At 43.7% G+C, this 18,143-nt stretch overlaps 1 protein-coding gene across 2 annotated transcripts in view; it reads left to right on the forward strand.

Annotated features, from left to right (window-relative positions):
* Positions 1-143: 143 nt before the first annotated feature.
* SOCS5 (suppressor of cytokine signaling 5) overlaps positions 144-18,143 on the forward strand; it is a 45,024-nt gene continuing 27,024 nt past the window's right edge. Inside the window, exon 1 of one of the 2 annotated variants that reach the window (XM_032682523.1) lies at positions 144-247. The gene's annotated coding sequence lies outside the window, so the exon portion shown is untranslated. Of the gene's footprint in view, positions 248-13,613; positions 13,702-18,143 lie in introns of those variants that run through there. The other variant, XM_032682522.1, reaches the window with a different exon arrangement.

An 18,143-nucleotide genomic window follows, 5' to 3' on the forward strand; every position in this document is an offset into this window, starting at 1 on the left:
AGGGCTTGACACCTTCAGCACTGGAGGGAGGGATGGGCCCAACTGCCCATCGGAGGTCAAAAGCCTGCAAAAGTCTCCTAGAATGCATAAATCATTAACCGTTTCAGTCTCTGACAGTTGGATACACAAAAACAGAACAACAGGCGGTAAGGGCCCTTTCAAAAGGAAAGTTGAGAATACATAAAGGTATTTCAAACAGAAAACCTGAACCTGGTGAAATTTGTGCAGAGGCTTAACATTTTACTTTGTGAGTAGCTCCATTTAAATCAATGAGGCTCTTCTCAGCATGTAAAACTTGACACATACACAAGCCTTTGCAGGATGAGAGCTAAAAATTGTTTTTTAAGAGTGTGACTTGCCTGGAGACATTCCAGAGGAAAAATACATGTGGAGCTTTTCTATAAAATTGTTGGCACCACCCTGCTTATTAAATAGGCATAAATTCACTCAAATAAAATAAGGTCTAGACATTTATATAAAATAGCAGTAATGCTTCTAGATTTGTATGCTGGGTTAAATTCTTGATAAATATTTATTTAGAGTTTTATAATATTCCCTCTCTTACCTATTTTACTCTCTTACCTATAGTTCTGCTATCAGGCAAAATTTGCTCTGTTAGCTAATAAAATGCTATAACTTTCAAGCAGACTACTTGGAAAACAATTTCTATTATTTATTAGATTATCTTAGGTGTGGTAAAACTTAAAACTTCCTATCTTACCTTTAGCTAATGCAACACTAAGACAAGAATTTATTGTTCAATGTGTAGCTTGTGTATTGAAGAGCAATATATTAATTTCAGGAACAGAGTCTAATTTTAGATCTGTATTGAAGGTGTGATGAAAAGGCTGGGAGTGTCAGTAGGACTTTTCAAGAACAAGCCCAGTACTTTGCAAGAACAAGCCCAATATAGTTCTTGAACTATATTAAGACTGTGAGATGAAAGAAGTCTGGTTTACTGGTTTAAGTAGAACCTGTTACATACCTGAAATTATTCATTCCCCAGTTGCTATCATGGGCATGGCCTCAAACTAGTTCAGATAAATGTTTTGACATTATAGCTCTTCAAGAAAACAGAAATAGCCATTTGGCCCCGGTGGTGCTGGACTGCTTGAGGGTAGATGCTGCCAACACTCTAAATAAGCAGCCTGGGGAGACACGTGGAACATCTGGCAACAGCAGCTACTTTTTAATCACACAGGCCACAGGTCACATTGTACCACAGCTCACAAAATCGGCGTCACATTTAGCAAAGCACGTTTACTTGACCACAAGGTGTCTTGAGGTCAGATTTAAAAACTTCTGCAGATGTGAACAGGAATCCAGTAGGATCTTCACAAGCCCCCAAGTGCTTATTTCCCACTGGTTTCCCACTAGGACTGTCTTTGTAGTAATACTTTAAAAATACTTTGAAAATATGGCATTATGTGTCTCAAGGCACACTACTTCAGGCTGCAGACAGCCAGATGCTGCCTTTTGGGTAACTGGTTTTCAACTGCAGTTACTATTAGGGCAGCTGTCCCATATTAATACCAAAATCCTCTAGTGCTCCCAGTCTAGAAACGTAGGAGACCTGTTCGAGTTCACAGGGACAATTGCTACATGAACAAGGGACATTTTACTTAACAGAGTTGCATAGAAAGTCTTGGAAGTCTTTTTCATCTCCTAGGGTGTGGTAATCCCTGTGGATTTTTCAACAGAGATAGCATGCTATATATACAGGGAAAAGAATAGTTTCTTCACCAACTGGGTTGGGTTTTATGCTCCAAAATCATCTTCGGAAGCAAGGATTCCTCCCCTTCTCTAGGCATACTTTCCTGAGCAATTTCTGCATTCCTATATTTAAAAGTTGCACATTTGGAAGACACAGGAACACATGCTCTTTGCAAGATGATCTCCAATTCCTTCCCCACTCCACACTCAGAGTCAATTTTAATGCATTGCTGGAAAGCCTGTTATAGAAATGTATATAATATATATAATGACTTGCCTGAGAAAAAAAATGGGGGATGGGAAATGTTGCCAAAGAAGTTAATTGCATTTTCAAGATTTTAGAGTATTTAGAGCTATAAGTAATGAATCCAGAGCAATGTCCTTGGAAACTATACAGCAAATGAAAGGATCAGCAGAGTAGCACTAGATGGCACTACAGTAATTTTCAGTCAATAAGCATAGGCCAAATCCAGGGAATGATGGAGCCGGGTCCAGCTCTGAATGGGCAGCTGAGATTTACCATCTACATTTTACCTGGGTGGCCTGGGGAGATTCTGAGGAACATAAGATGTAGCAGTCTTTCCAGGGATTAAAATATAGAGTCTTGAGTTGGTTGATAAGTGATATAATACAGATGATGAAAGTGGAAAGCTACCTGAATGTTTTAATTTCACAAAGTGAGATTACAAGGCATCCAAAAACCTGTTATGTTCTATTGAACACCAGATAAGCATATCCAGATTCAGTACATCAAAAAGCATCTCATTCAAAAGCACACAAGAAGTGTTATGTGTCATCTAGGCAACTGGACAGTTCATTGTCTGTCTTCAGGTATAAACTGCCTGGTTATAATTACACTGTTTTGTGCCTAAAAATGAAAATTTGACTTAGTGGGCCAGAATCACCTAGATTTTAGGACTAGCCTAATGGCTTACATTTCCTGACAGACAGAGTTAAATTCTGACTGTTGCCAATTTCTTTTAATGTTTCCCACAGGTGGTAGCTAACATCAAAATTTAATACATATCTTGTTCCCAGTAAGAATCAATATGGCTTGTTGTCTCTAACAAGCTGATTTGAGAGCCTACTTTTAGAACTTTGCAGAGGTATAGTCTTTAACTGGAACATGTGAGTGATTCTGTAGCTTATATTATCAAATACACACAGGAGAGAATAGAGCCTATCAGAAAAATCATACTCATTCTTGTAAGTTGAACCTCTTCAGCTGAACCCATTCATGTGGTTGTGGCAATTTAAAAAAAAACACGATCTATCTCAGATTTGAGTTCTAAAACATTTTAGAACCAGATTTATAAACCTTGTAAATCCTTTTAAAGGAGACATCCAAGTGCAGAATATCCACTGCAATAGCACTACAAGTTATTTTTATAATATAATTATTTTTCTATTATGCCTTTCTGTGAGTTATATTTTGCCTTCTGCTATGCTCCAGGTTCAAATTCCCGAGGGTACTTAATATCTATTTCACTGGAATTGGTGGGAGTTAGATATTTCAAAGATAGGAAACTCTGATATTTAAGTTTTAAGGCAAGATCAGCATGAATGTTTGAGTTTCTTTAAATCTTATTCTAGTCATACAGCTACATACATTTTAGGGATGTTGCCAGCCGAAAGGCCAAGTATTTGCCAGTAACAAATAAAAAAACCTACTAGTACATTCCTTTACAACGAGAATGGTCTTTATCAATGGAAATAGCCTGACTGGAGACAATAGGATTGCTTAGGAAAATAAGCACTGGAACCAGTAGTATTTGACCATAAGTTGTGCTCCCACCCAGCCAATACACGCGGGTTAACCCCAATGGGCTTTCAATGCAAAAAGGGTGGAGAAGAGGGGTCATAAGAGTCAGAGCATAAAAATCTAGCACTGCACCCTTGCTTCGAACTGCCAACATTTAAATAGCATCCTTTAGGAAGAAATGAAACGCCCCTTGTGCTGGAATTGGAGTGTTTGCCCATGCAAGGCTAAACCTGTGGTAAAGATGAGACATATGATGTCCAAAAACACTTTAAGCTGTCTCTTTTAGTCATAAGCCACTGCTCTTTGAAACAATTCCTGTGTGGTTCTGAGCACATCCTGAGAAAATGCTCTAGTTGTCCTACTTTTTCTAATGTGTTCTCTAATAAGGGCTCCTTTAATCTGTGCTTTAAATCTCCTTTAATCTGGTCACTGCTTTACACTTTGAGATGTACCCCTGAGGCCTCCTCTCACCTCAGAAGAGGCTTGAAAACAACCATAACTTGCTACTTGCTTTCTCAGTCATGTCTGTGTCTGCATTCCTGGAGTCCATGTTGGTGCTGCTGGACATTTCCCGAAAGCAGACTCCATCCTGGATGCAAAAGTGGTCTGTGTAGCTGGCAATGAAGCATGGCACTCACGGAAATACTTGGTGAAATGAAGGTCTGATGAGACACGTAGTTTGTTTTTGAGCCCATTTTGCAACCTGGGTGACTTAACCAAAGTCAATCCCAACAATGCATTTGAAGTCCAGAATAGCAACTGGAAAAGATCCCCAAAAGTGTGGTATGCCTGTGGGAAACAACAACAGTGCCCCAAAGCTCACTGTTTTCACTGTCACCCCAAGAGAACAGGGTGACACAGGGGTAAATGAGGCGGTGCCTTGCCTTACCTTGAGCAAGTAAAGCCACAGCGGTGGTGTATTGCTGCCAACTGTGCAGGCTTGGCAAGAGGTATGTGCTTGACAGATGTGCTTTGTTCAGTGCTAATTACAGTAACAAACCACGGTGTGTATGTATGTGTAAGTGGGTGTGTGAGGCAGGAGATCCAGGAGTTGTCTTACCTGGCTCTGTTACCAGGTAACTTGACTAAACTTAGTCACCTGTGCTCCCTTTTTTCTCCCTGTTCTGACCTAGGAGATAAGGCTTAGAAAACTAATTTAGAAGGTTATTAACTACTATTTGGTTAGTTGAACATGTGATAAAAGTTTTTCCCTCACTGAAATATTTTCAAAATATAGCATGTTTAATACAATCTAATTCTCTTCTAGGTTTAAAATTAACATCTAAAACGTTCTCAATTTTTTTAATTTGTCTATTGTCAAGAATTTTGGCCCTCTCCATTTCCTACCTAGCCTGTTTCACTCCTCCTTAGGCAGCCTCAGCTCCCTGGGGATCACCGTATTGCTGCTGGCCTCAGTATGGACACCTGTTCCTCACAGCACACTGCAGCCTGCTAATCCTGGGCTCAGGCCATTGGGCAGATTCAGCCCCACAGGTAGCTGGGAGTGTAGATGTGCGCCCAGAAAACAGCACTCCACGGTATCCTGGGCTCCATTAGGAGGAACACTGGTCATGGGAGGTGATCCTGTCCCTCTACATAGCCCTGGTGAGGCCACACCCCGGTGGCCTACTACTGGAGTAGTGTGTCCAGTTCGGGGCTGCCCAGAACAAGAGGGACGAGGACTTACCGGGGAGAGTCCAGCCTGCACAAGGCCACTGAGATAATTACAGACTGGAGCATCTTTTGTAGGAGGAGAGGCTGGGAGAGGTGGGACTGTTCAGCCCAGAGAAAAGGAGGTGAAGTGGGATCTCATCCATGTGTACAAATATTTAATGGGAGGGAAAAAAGAAGAAGGAGGCAACCTTCTCAGTAGTGCCCAGAGACAGGACAAGAGGCAATGGGTAGAAATTTAAACACATGAAATTCAACCTGAACACAAGAAAATGCTTTTCTACTCTGAGGTTGATTGAACACTGGCAAAGGTTGGCCAGAGAGCTAGTGGAGTCTCCATCCTTAGAGAATTCAAAAGTAAACTGGACACAGTTCTAGGCAGCCTGTACTAGCTGACACTGCTCAAGCAGGGGCTTGGACAAGATGACCTCCAGAGGTCCCTTCCAACCTCAACTACTACTACGTGACTTTGTTGTTCTGTGACTTTGCTTCAAGAAAAAGAAAGCTTCAAGTCTTTATTGAGCTTGTGCTCTAAGGACAATATCTTTTAATATCCAAGCTGTAGTAAATCCAGACAACTCTGATACAGGAAATAGGCACTAATTTTAACATAAACCGAGTTTATATAAATGACACTGGATTCACATAAATTGTATGTTTATTATTATTCTATCCCTTTCACTCTCATTTTCTTATAATTCTCATTTGTGCAGCTCTCTTCAATTATGGCTTTAGCTGTGTTTCCCAGTTTATATTCTTCCCTCGACGACAACAACAACAAAAAACCCCAAACACAAAGAAATAAACACACTGTATTTTCTATGTTTCTTGACTGAGAGTGAAGAAAATCTGAGATCTGTTCTCTCTTTTTTTAGTACCTTGCTACTGATTGATAATCTATATTTATATTTATGCATAGCCACATGCACATGCTTGGACACAAGATCATTTAAGATAAACAATTCAGTTGTTTTGACATTGTATGCACTCTTCCAACACTTTCTTCCATTCTTTAAGTTTGGCTGTCAGCCTTCAGAAATCACATTAGTAGCCACTAACACCAAACATTACTGAATATAAATCAGATTTTTATGAGAGCAAGAGATCTAAGACCTAAATCCTACATTGCTGATCTTCAGTACTTTGAAAACATGGAACAAGTTCAAAACTTCTTTACTGCAAGTGTGGAAATCTCCAAGTGGAGTGAGGCCACCAACCGAATGTTTCCCAAACCGCCTCCTAGGAGGCACTGCCACAGAAGAATACAGCCTGCACAGATATTCTTGGGGATTGTTCAGCTGCTTCAGTTTATACTCTAATTATGCTGACAATCAAGTGACCTGGAGAACAAAGAGATATTTTAAAGCAACTTTTAGGTTGCTCATACCTAGATTCAAAAACCCTGGTCCATGTAACACAACCCTGTTGATGCTGGTGTCAGACGTCAGTTACACATCATTTTGCTTCACCTCTTTCTAACTAGCAGTGAATTCTGCCAATGAAAAGTGCTATTGCAGGTGCTGAAAAACAGTCTTCCATGTGGAATCACGGAAGGTGTGGTCTGCCAAGCCCGCAGTACAGTGTGCAGCCACAGGGACTGAGCACCAAAAATACAAACCTGGAATGCATTTGGGTGGCATTAACTAGGTTTCAACCCAATCTTTTCATACTTTTGCTGGAGCCTAAAAAATTATGCAAATGCATTGCTTCTGAAGAAAGGAAGGAAAATGAAACAAGTCCAGACAACAGAACCACCAGTTCACATTAGTATCTGCCCTGGTGAAATAAACCAGATCCTTCAGACTAAATAGGCACAAACAAAGGTCTCATCGGGAATATAGCTGCTTGAATAGGAACAGCTTTAATGTCAGCAGTGCCACAAATCCCTTTTGAGAAAATGAATTTTGGAACACTTTAAATTTTTAACTGTTCCTTGTTTTCCATGGAACAGTACCATGCCTCAGGCCACTCTAATAACATTCCTGGCTTGCCCTGCTGCAACAATCTGTAAAAACTCACCCATTCAGATGATTTGGGGTTTAATATCAAGTTGCTTTGGAGAACATTCATAGTGGGAAGTTCATAATAATATGTTTTATTATTGCTGTAAAAAAAAAAAGAACTAGAGAAGAAGTGGTTTGCTTTTGCCCATTGGGGAGCTCTGGTTTGTTATTACATTCTGTGCAATGATAATTAATGACTCTACAACCAGCACTAAAAAAAATGTTTCCTGGCTAAAATTTTCAAAAGTAACTAATGATTTGGGGTTTCTTTGCTTTTATATGTTCAGTTTGAAATACATTAAAGAGGGACCTAGTTTTCATAAAATGCTAAGCACTGACTTTCTGCAAAAGGTCTACCTTCCTCTTAAAACGTCCAGGCTCTTTCATTTTAAGATCATGGTAGCTACTGTTTACTGGTAACAAAAGTATGTCAGTTCATAAATTAGTAATAGAGCACCAGAGTAGATCACAAATAAATCCATTTCAAAGGAAAATATTTTTAAATGATACCTTCCTTGCACCTGCAAGAACAGACTTCTTGACTCTTGGGATGATTGGAAGCTACTTAATGAACAAACATATAAGCAAAAGAGGGTAGGCTAGGGACCGGTTCTAGCAGTTGCTTTGTATTACTCAGTAAAAGAAAGATCAAGACCACATACTACAGTCTTGGGTGGTGCTTGGACATGTCAGAGTACTTTTGAAAGTCACTGCATGCGTTGTGCCTGCCTGAAGCTGTCCTGGAGCCTGGCTGTCCTTTTTCCGGCAGGACAACTCACTGTTAACACCTGTGCAAAGTGGGGAACCTGAAACCAAATCAGAAAGGTGATGTTTCAGCCTTGGTGTCAATGGTTATTCAAGGTATGGAATGATGGAGAAAGGAGCATCATAGATGTTCTTATTTCATCTGCCCAAATGACTCAGGTTCAGAAAAAATTCAGAAAGGCTCTAGGTCTTTTCCCCAGGTCAGCTGCAGACAAGCAGGCAGAGGAAAGCAAAGGATTGAATGAGAAAGCTCTTCCTCCACCGCAGTGATTACACCAGGGTATCCTTATTTCACGCCCCTCTACTTCTAGTCATGTTCAGTTAGCCCACATTAAAATCGTTTGCACCCATGTCTTCCAGCTTGATCTAGTCATTTTAGCAGCCTTGTCTTTTCTTTGAAGGGCAGTTCCTGGACAGGGCAGGCGTGCTGGATGTTCAGGTCAACATTTCCAAAGTACATTTCTCTTCTGATACCTTAGGTTCTCATGGGTTTTTTAAGTGCTAACTTGCCTTCTATTCATTTAGGCAACATAGAACTTTTGGTCCTGCAGAATTAGCAATGAGTCTGTTTGTGAACAACCAGATCACTGTGCTGTGGCTGATTTCACATGCAAGCAAAACTGTCAGAGGTCAGCAAAGGCAAAGCAGGGCAGTACTTGGTAGGTGAAACCAGCTACATGGAGCTGGCTGGCCTGCTGATGGGGGTTCCTCTGTTCCTAATCCTAAATCTGTACCATGTTGGGATTATGTTTGTTAGATTAGACACAGACAAGACTCTGTATTTGCTCTACCTTTCCCAGGATTGTCCACTTTTGCTTTGCAGAGGTCTCTGTCCCTATTGCAAGTCCTTGTTCCCAAGTCTTTGTGGTTTATCTACTGCTCATCAGCCTTTTGCTTCAAGGTGTCGTTTGCTGACAGGATTTATCCACAGACACCAAGATTTCCTCAGCAGGACAATGAAAGTGGTTGTTGTTCTGCTCCAGCTCTCTTAACTTGTTATTATCTTAGATTTTCCATCACTAATTATTCTTCTCTGCCTGGCTGAAGGAGAGAGGAGTGTCATGTAGTTCCACTCTGAAGGGAAAAAGCCTGGAAGTAAGGAGGCAGCGTCAAATGGAGAGAGGATAAACTCTGGAGAAGGGAATGGGAGAAAGTGCTCAGGGTCAGACCTGCAGAGGTTGCCAGGGTCAGACGATTTTCAACACAGAAGCAGATCAGCCAGGGACACACTGGGAAGCAACAATCCAGCAGAGCTGGGCTAAGGAAACACAGTTAACGTGGCAGCTTGGGGCTGGCGAAGTAACCACGGTGGCCGAGAGGACAGTGGGCAGTGTCCCCCAGGAGTGGCAGGCTGAGGGCACTGTGCACGGCATGCCCAGCAGTGCTGAGCTGCTTGTTGGCAGCACACACCCCAGGCTGGCAGCATGCCTGGGAAATAAACATTGAAAGATGAAAGCAAGCCAGTGTGGGAGGTAGCAGCCTGCTCAGTTTCCAGCCTCTGATCACCTTCTTCCAAGTGGTGTTTCCTCACAGCGACCCCTTGTACCTACCACGATGAACGGACCGTTGCCCTCCATCGGGAAAATGAAATGGCTTATGAAAGAAGGAATTGCCCAAATATTTTCCAAGCGAATTGATTTTCATTCAAGAGGGGGTGCACATCCTGAGAAAGGACGTGATCCAATTTCTTCCAACAGGCTCATTGCATCCTCATAGTCTGGAGCACCAACAAAGGCCCACAGCTTTCTCATATCCTTCTCAGTCTTACTCATAGAGCTCTTCAGATGTCCACACCGGCACACTAGTACAGAAGAATCACAGCAAGTAGTGTCATGCACATGAGGTCTCAGTGCTGGTCTCTTGCACCAATGCTCCCTCACAAAATCAAAGTAAATCCCACAATTGTGTGGGTTAGGCTGGTGAAGCCTGGGCATGATAACCACCAGTTGCACAGCCTCCATCCTGCTAAGCTCTAGCTCCAGCCTAGTTCTGCTGATACTAGGAATTTTTCTTCTTGTTTATAGCAAGTAGCAAGACTATTTTCTTTCTTTTCTCCGTCCTATAATCAAATCCCCAAAATGAAACACAGTAGAAAGAACAAAGCAGTTGATTATTTCCCTCTATCCAGTTACTAGTTCTTTGCCCAAGTAGCAGGCCACAATGCCAGGTGTTTTCATTACATGAAGACTCTTGTTGAACCTTAATCCTGACAAAAATGGTAACATCAAGAGGACTTGCTCTATGAATATGCAGAGATGATAAGGGTTTATGTTACTAAAACCTTATACTTCTGAGGAGATTTTAGGTATTTTGCATAAAAATATTTACTACATACTGGAAATGAAAATCCTACATTTTCCTACAGAGCTAATTAAAAAGTGAAATGGCCTGTAGTTAAAACTGACTCATGTAACTTTTATACAAGTGGAGTCACTGTTGGATAACTGCAGAAAAGATTGTTGTGGTTTAACCCTAGCCAGCAGCTAAGCCCCACTCCCCCTGGTCAGATGGGGAGAGAATCAAAAGGTTAAAAGTGAGAAAGCTTGTGGGTTGAGAAAAATGTAGTTTAATAGGTAAAGCAAAAGCCCTGAGTGCAAGCAAAGCAAAACAAGGCATTAATTCACTACTTCCCCTGGGCAGACAGGCATTCAGCCATCTCCAGGGGAGCAGGGCTCTATCTCACATAACAGTGACTTGGGAAGACCAACATAATCACTCCAAATGTCCCCCCTCTTTCTTCTGGTCCCCTGCTTTATATGCTGAGTATGATGTCATACGGTATGGAATATCCCTTTGGTCAGTTGGGGTCAGCTGTCCTGGCTGTGTGCCCTCCCAGCTCCTTGTGCACCCCCAGCCTCCTTGCTGGTGGGGTGGCATGAGAAGCAGAAAAGACCTTGACCCTGTGTAAGCCTGGCTCAGCAGTAATGAAAAGTCCATGTATTATGAACACTGTCTTCAGCATAAATCCAAAACACAGACCTATACTTGCTACTATGAAGAAAATTAACTCCATCCCAGCCAAAACCAGCACAAGGATAAGATGCTTTAGATGCAAAAGCTCTCAGGTGATACAGTGATAGTAAATGTTACAGAATCACATAATGGTAGAGGTTGGAAGGGAACTCTGGAGGTCACCTCATCCATCCTACCCAGATGAGGATCAGCTAGAGCTGGCTGCCCAGGACCATGTCCAGATGGCATTTGAATATCTCCAAAGACGGAAACTCCACAATCTCCCTGGGTAACCTGTTCCACTGTGTGGTCACCTTGCTATAAAGAAGTGTTTCCTAATGTTCATGCAGAACATCCCGTGTTTCAGTCTGTGCCTATTTCCTCTGGTCCTGCCAGTGGACAGCACTGTAAAAAGCCTGGTTCCATTCTCTTCGTATCCTCCCTTAAGGGTATTTATATACATTGATAAGATCCTCTTCTGAGCCTTCTCTTCTACAGTTGGAACATCCCATCCCTTCCAGCCTCTCTTCACAGGAGAGGTGCTCCAATCCCCTAATCATTTTAGCAATCCTCTGTTGAACTCTCTCCAATAGCTCTGTATCTTCCTTGTACTGGGGGGCCCAGAGCCGGACACCACACTCCAGCTGTGGCCTCACCATTGCTGGGTAGAGGGGAAGAGTCCCTTGATCTGCTGGCAACACTCCTCCTGATGCAGCCCGGGATACTGTTATCCTTTTCTGCAGCAAGGTCACATTGCTGGCTCATGTTCAATTTGGTGCCCACCAGAACCCTCAGGTCCTTCTCTGCAAAGCTGCTGGTCAGTTCCCAGCATGTGCAGGTGCCTGGGACTGCTGCTGCCCAGGTGCAGAACTTTGCATTTCCCCATGTTGAACTGTTAAGGCTGACTAGATGCTGGCTGTGCTGGCTCTGTATTTATTTTGCTTATTGTTGCTACTTGTTAGCTCATTCTTTCTTGTGCTGTTTACGTAGGACTGCCAAGTGGCAATTTAGCTGCATTTGTGCGGGGTGCACATGAATCCTTCATGAGTGCTACCCTGCTCTACAAATGTAAATTCACACATTGGCCTCATCAGTATCACTTTGAATGGAACTAACATCAATTATGTATGTTTCATTATATTTTTCATCCTCTTCCAAGGTGCAGAATTGCTTATACAGTGTATTATTTCATCTTTGGGATTTTTGCTGGTAATGTATATGCTAGGGGATGTTCTGTGTGCTGAAGTTGTCTCTTCTCCGAGGTAAACCATGCTGGTTACCTCAGACTCTTCTCACAGGATAAGCATTGCACCTTCCCCTGGTAGTCTCCACTGTTAGTTTCTTGAGGTTTTTGTTGCATTTGGGGACCCAAAACTGGACACGCTATTCCACGTGTGGCTGAGCAGAAACAGATAATCACTTTCCTTGGCCTATGGGCTGTGCTTCTGTTCATATGATTTGGGATGCTATTGGCCTCCTTTGCTGCCAGGATACACTGCTGGCTCATGGCCAACCTGTTGTCCACTGAGACCCCACATCTTTTCCTGCAAAGTTGCTCCCCAGCCCAGCAGTCCTCACCCTGTACTGTTGCAGAGGGCTCTTCCTTCCCAAGTGCTGGACTTGTTGAATCCCCTTGCATTTGTCCTTGCTGAGTTTCATGGACTTCCTGTAAGGTCATTCCTCCCAACCAGTCTAGATCCCTTTAAATGGCAGCACTGTCCTCCAGTGCTCCTGCTTTACCATCACCTGCAAACTTACTGAGCCCACACTCCACCTCCTCCTCAAAGGTCACTGAGAAGGATGTGAAAGAGAACCGTCCTCCGCCATTCCCTGCTTGCTGCAGCCTTCCAGTGCGGTACCACTCAGGGTCCCTTCCCTCTCAACTTGACATCTGGACATTTTTTCCCATCTAACTGTCCACCCTCCGCTCTGTGGTGTCCCAGTGTGTGTTTGCCAGATATAGAAAGCTGCAGTGTGCTCTGTTACTTGGAATACCGGGTGTCTTTTTGCCCTGGTGCAGCAACGAGTGATTCCTTTGCCCGGTGGGATCAGATGTTACTTCACCTGTACTTTAGCCAAGCAATGGATTTGCTACGGAGTAAGGCAGAGGAAACTGTTTGGAACGGGGAATTACTCCCTTCCGACAACATCCGTGTCTCCAAGGGTGTCCACGCGTGAGCACTCGCTGCTCCCTTCATCCTACAAGGAGCCTCCTGACTGCTCCAAACGCAGTGCCGGGGCGGTCCCTGCCTGCGCAGCTCTCGGAGCCATCGCTAAGCGCAGCATCCGGCCGCCTCGGGAGTTACGCTTGGAAAAATCATCTTTCTACCGCCATTCCAGCTCTGATGCCGAGTGTCCCGTGGGAATTCCGGCTCCCGCCGGGGCGGGGCCTCCGCCCGGCCGCCCTTTCCCCGCCCGCCCCCAACGTGATTCCGCCCGGACCCAAAATGGCCGCCTCCCGGCGAGCCCCTTCCCAGGCCGGGCATCGCGCCCGACTCCAAGATGGTGGTCAATGGAGGCAACCAGAGATATCCTAGCGGGTCAGTGCGAGCGCCGCGCCCCGGTTGGCTGGGTGACGCCCCGCCCCCTCCGACCCGCCGCTCCCATTGGCGCCGGGGGGGGCCAGGCCGGCTCTCATTGGCCAGCGAGGTGTCGCTCCCGGTGTCTCCGCTCCGGGGCCCGGGGAACTATTTTCCATTGGGCGGAGGGAGAGAGGGGGCTCGGTCCGGTCGCTCCGGGAGCGACACCGGCGGCGGGCCCGGGCCGGGGATGCTGCGGGCGCTGCCCCCGCCGGGACGGCGCTGAGGCGCCGCTGCCCCCCGGGACGGCGCAGCGGTAGGTGCTGCCTCCGGTCGGGGCGCGGGCGCGGCGGGCAGGACCCGCCTGCTCCGCTCGCCCCCCGGCGGCCGCGGCCCCTCTGCCGCCGCCCGCTGAGGCCGCGGCTCCGGGCGGGAGCTGCCGCCGTGTCCCGGCCCGAGGGAGCCGCGGGAAGGGGCGGGCAGGGCTCGGCGGTGCCCGCGGCCCGGAGAAGGGCGCCCGGGCGGGGAGGCGGGGGCGGTGTGTGGGGGCGGCCCCGCTCGGTCCCGGCGCCCTCCGGAGCGTTCGCCGCGGGCCCTGGGGTGGGGGTGTCCAACCTGCCCCCAGCCGGTGTCGGCTCCCGAGGCGACTGTGGGGCTGTGCAGGAGTGGGGGGTGGCCGGCTGTCTCCCGCCGTGCTGGGCTTGCACGCGCGTTTGTCCGTATGGAAATCGCGCTGGAAAAATTGCCACTGAAGAGCCCTTGGGGCGCAAAAGCTCCTGTTAACCCCTTCTGCGGAGGGGGGTGCGCTGAGCATCAGGCCGCGTCCCCCGTGAGCGTTCGTAAAAGTTTGGAAGTGGTCGTTATGAGTGTCTGGCTCGGAGTTATGAATGGATTCTTGGAATTGTAGAAGCAGTAAATCGAGTTATTTCTGGTGCTGTTGTTAACTTTGTACTTCAGTACTTGCACTGAACCACAGTAGCTTAATCCCATGGAATACATTTCTGCCTCTGATATGTTTATTTCATCAGGGTTGTGTATCATTTGATCTCTATTCTTACGAACGCAGCATGTACAGGAGTTATGTTTCCATTCCCTGAATATTTACAGAATGCTTCTCTCTTTCATTTTTTCCCCCTCCTATCTCCTCTTGAGAGCTTCTTGAAGTTTTCTGCAGTATTTCTGATTGTAAGCTGTAAATTTTATGCTATATGGGGTACCATATCCCATCATGTGAGGTGTGATCCCTGGCAGTGCCGTGCAAACCAAAGACACTTTTTCACTGGAGCTAATGCCAGTGTGGTTTGGGAATGTTGCATCCATGGAAATCTTAAAATATGGTCCATGCACCTCAAGACCTCCTGTCATGCAGGTTTGTGCCATTAAAGGCTTCCTGCTGAAGATGCCATGAACCTCTCAGCCCAAGCATAACCTCCATTACCTTGAATATCCCCAGCTGATGAGTTTGCTGCAGTGAGAGATTTGAAAGGAGGCAAGTTACCAAGTTAGCAACCTCCTACTTCATTCAGTTGTCAATCTGTAAACCAAGATAGTCAAGTGGACCTGGTATCAAAGCAATAGCCTTAGTAATAGAGTCTCTGTCAGAAGAGGTTTATTTCTTTACGTTTTTGTACATGAGTAAGTATGGTGGAGTGACTTAACTATACTTCTAGGGTGAATTCTTTGTCAGTCCAAAGCAAACTGCAAAAAAGAGAAACCAAAACAATTTTGAGACCTGATGGACTGAGCTGATGAAATCTGTTCTGATTTTCTAGTTGGTCTAAATATCCTCCATCTATTCTCGTTTCAGAATTGCGTTAGCAATATAAACCAGCCAGTAAGTTCAGACATCTGAGTAGCAATAGCTTGACATGACTTCATATGTATGAGAGTATTGGAAAAGTGCCTGGGTTAGTCCTTGGAGGAATATCTAGAATTTCTCTTCTATTGCTCTTTTAATGATGGCAGGTACATCTAAGAAAGAGAGAGCAGATGGAAGGGATTAGAAATCAACTGTGTTCTAGCAGAAAGGGCTTTTTTTTAATCTTCTTTGAAACATGCGAAACCTGTCACTGTGCAGCAAGGTTCTGGAGAGATGAGTGACTGTTCATCGAATTAGATGTGGCAATTCCCACGGTTCCATGATGGACTAATGACCCGAGATGGCGTAGCAGGCAATTTTTGGTCTCATTCGTTATGTTTTAGGTTAAGAGATGTGTTTTAGTCTAATCAAACAACAGTGATGATTGCTGTTAATAGCTGTAAACCATCCTGTCCTGTTGCAAAATAGCTCAATTTTTGGTTGGTACTTCATGGATTCAGATCACTCCATGTGACTTTCGTACAGTAAGTTTAGCTTATTCTTAAGATTTAGTTAAAGTGGTGATGTTTTATTTACTGCTACAAATAGTGCAAAGAAATGTCAAATCTAAACAGGACACCTTTTTGTTTACTGAACTGTACATTCCTGACTTTGTAGAATGAAAGATGTAAAGGCTCCATCATAAACTCCTAAAATATTGATTCTTACTCCAAAATATTGGAATAGGTTGGCTAGCTGAGTAATCCTTAAGTAGCCGTCTCTTTTAGGCTGATTTCCTTGCCTTTTTTTTCCCTGAGAGCTATGCTTCCTAGCTTCTTCAACCCTGGGGGAAATTAGCACTTAGTTTTATGTTGTGGTATTTATGCCTAGAGGCTTCAGTAAGGCACAAGGTTTGGTTGTGTTGAGCAACATGCATTGCCTCCCGTCCATCTGATCGTGGCCTGCATTGTACTGACAAGCCGCCTGTCCTCCAAAGCTACCTGTCTAGTTTAAAAAAAATGCATTTTGATTTATGGGGTTTGGGGTCTGAAGGATTACCAACTTTTGTGATATGTTGAACCTATGCATGAGTTTGAAACAAACATGCAGTTGCTCCATTAAATAAGAAGTGCCCTGAAGTGATACATATTTGTGTGATTTGGTTGTTGGACAGCTTATTTTAATCTTTGAGCTATATCTAGTTAAAATGTATTTAAAATTTAGTAAATGTATGCTATACCTTCTGGAGCCCTTATACTTTGTCAGCTTGATAAATTAACTTTGACACACTGAATATTTTTCACCAGCTAACATAGCTGTTAGTTAAGTTAAATAAAGGAGAAGAGCCCACATGCTCTCTCCATGCATACAGCTGGACATTTCTGTTAAATTTTTCAACAAAAATGAGATTTTGATTGGTTTTTAAAGCTCCATGAATACACTAATTGGTGAATCATCTAATGTGTAGTTTAGTTTCAGGAAATATGAAATGGCTCACTAACTTTGTAGTTATAAGATTATGCAGACCTTCTGAAAATCTCAGTAAGAAAATGTGTGCAGTGGTGGTGGTTGATATTTTTGGCTGTGAGAGAGGCTGGCTAAAACTCAATGCAGTTATGCATAGTCTGCACTACTTTATATGATAGGAATTCACTTGAAGAATTATCTGGAAGGAAGAAGGAATAATTTTACAGGTTTATCTGCTCTCAGGACCTTATCCAGGTTTTGCTGAAGAAGTTTGCAGTCAGGAACCTCTTCTAGCTGTGTAATGGATCCTGAATTCTTGGATAACGTGGTAGTTGCTTTTCACCCTGTGCTTTTACACGGCAGTGGTTGTTGAATTCTTCAGCCTTAATGTTGGACAGCTGCAAAATGTTTAAAGCCTATCTTTGAAAGATTGGGATAAGGAGGGGGAGGTGGAGGCTGGCCCAGATAAGTAATACTTCTTGAGGACTCTGAAGTATTTTCTTTATGTAGCCGTATACGGTGTGTTCATGGCTAGCTGGATACTCCTTGATTATGTTCTGCGTTATCAGCTGAAGTATTTAAACCAGTTCTCCTTTCTTGTGAAAGTTTGGGTCTTTACACTAGTTGAAGAATCAAAGTTGTCAGGAATTTGGTTTTTGTTTGGCTGCAGCAGAATAAGAACAATTTCAGTGCAGTACATAAGTACTCTGTGTAAAGTCAAGGTTTTTGTAACAAATGTTTTCGTTGTTGTTGAAGAAGCCCAGAGCATTCTTAAGATACTGTTGTATTGCAATACATATCGCAATACTTATGGTGAGCACCAGTTTCTCACAGGCAGAAACTTTAACAGTGTTTGTAAGTGCTTCAATGACTTCTGATTGGAGTACATTTACAGAGGTGAAATTTGAAAGATTGTGTGAAAACTTAGGTAGGATAGAAGCAATAGAAAATAGTTTTTCTGCAGTGATAAATCTGATAATATTCTTCTTCAGCAGAATGAATTTTGATAGTAATTTAACAATCTGCCTGGCTCCGAGATGAAATAACTTGGGCCTTGTTGCTCAAGACCCAAATGTCAATCATAGGATTAAGAATTGTAATTCTGGGATAAAAAATGTCTGGCACTTACCACCTAATATTCCCATTAGGCTGGTAGAGACTCAAGGACTGCAGTTGAATGAATTAGGCTCGATCAAGACTGTGATAAAAACTGATTCTAGATAATGTCTTAGACCTTTTGACCTTTAATAACAAAAATTTATCTTGTAGTGGTTACTTTTCTTCATGGAACTTGGCTGGCTAAGGATGAACATGTTTAATAGGGCTGACCTGCAAGTACCTTGTTTCTTGAAAAGAACTTGAATACCAGGCTTCCATCTCTGAGATGTCTCTAACTTCTGATATCTTGAATTTTGTCTGCTTAAGTACATCTGCTTTTATATCTAACTATATATATACACTGCCTCTATACCTTGAGTTTTTGGGTTTGCAGT

Source organism: Chiroxiphia lanceolata, chromosome 3 (assembly GCF_009829145.1).
Source record: "Chiroxiphia lanceolata isolate bChiLan1 chromosome 3, bChiLan1.pri, whole genome shotgun sequence".
In the NCBI taxonomy this organism is placed as follows: Eukaryota; Metazoa; Chordata; class Aves; order Passeriformes; family Pipridae; genus Chiroxiphia; species Chiroxiphia lanceolata.